Genomic DNA, 759 nt, shown 5'->3' with positions numbered 1-759 from the left:
AAGACACCGTCCAGCTCACTACTGAGGGACGAGACGGCCAGGAGCAACATTTTAAAATCTGCCCTAAAACCTAAAAAAGTAGAACAGACGTGACTACTAAAAATAAATTTGGAATTGAAGCAAAAATAAGACATGTCTGAAACTCTGACGGATGAAAGAAAACGCTTCACACGTGTTGAAGACGTGCCCCAGTGCGTAGAGCAGGCTGAGAGTACAGACAGCCCCATGAACACAGCCCCGCACACTTTCCAGGAAGTCTGTTCTAATGCATCTACCTGGACTTCTCTGCCTACCGTTAGTTTTAAAATAATTCACCAGGTGTAACACTCCATCTTAAATAAAGATGGACAAAAGCTTTCTGAAAAAAGTCCGATACACTTGAACAGTGACACCAGCAATAGCCACGCTGGCCTGATTCTTAACTTTCCAGTGTTCCTCCTTGCCCATGTGTCGCTCCTAACTCAACCCTCTCAGACTGAAAGAGATCAAAAGCCCTCACTTGAGCATCATACAAGGTATCCACGGAACAAAAACATTTGTACAAGCTGGGCAGCAGGCGGATCATTTGAGCTCAGGAGTTCGAGACCAGCCTGAGCAAGAGCAGGACCCCATCTCTACTAAAAAAATAGAAAGAAATTATCTGGACAACTAAAAATGTATAGAAAACATTAGTCAGGCATGGTGGCGCATGCCTATAGTCCCAGCTACTCGGGAGGGTGAGGCAGTAGGATCGCTTGAGCCCAGCAGTCTGAGGTTGCC

The 759-nt window shown here is 45.7% G+C and overlaps 1 protein-coding gene across 2 annotated transcripts in view; it reads right to left on the bottom strand.

Moving 5' to 3' along the window:
* EHMT1 (euchromatic histone-lysine N-methyltransferase 1) overlaps positions 1-759 on the bottom strand; it is a 226,780-nt gene that overhangs the window by 92,839 nt on the left and 133,182 nt on the right. The gene's annotated exons all lie outside the window — the stretch shown is intronic.

The sequence above is a fragment of the Propithecus coquereli genome, unplaced genomic scaffold (genome assembly GCF_000956105.1).
Source record: "Propithecus coquereli isolate 6110/MARCELLA unplaced genomic scaffold, Pcoq_1.0 Scaffold449, whole genome shotgun sequence".
In the NCBI taxonomy this organism is placed as follows: Eukaryota; Metazoa; Chordata; class Mammalia; order Primates; family Indriidae; genus Propithecus; species Propithecus coquereli.
This window is presented reverse-complemented; position numbering and strand designations above follow the sequence as displayed.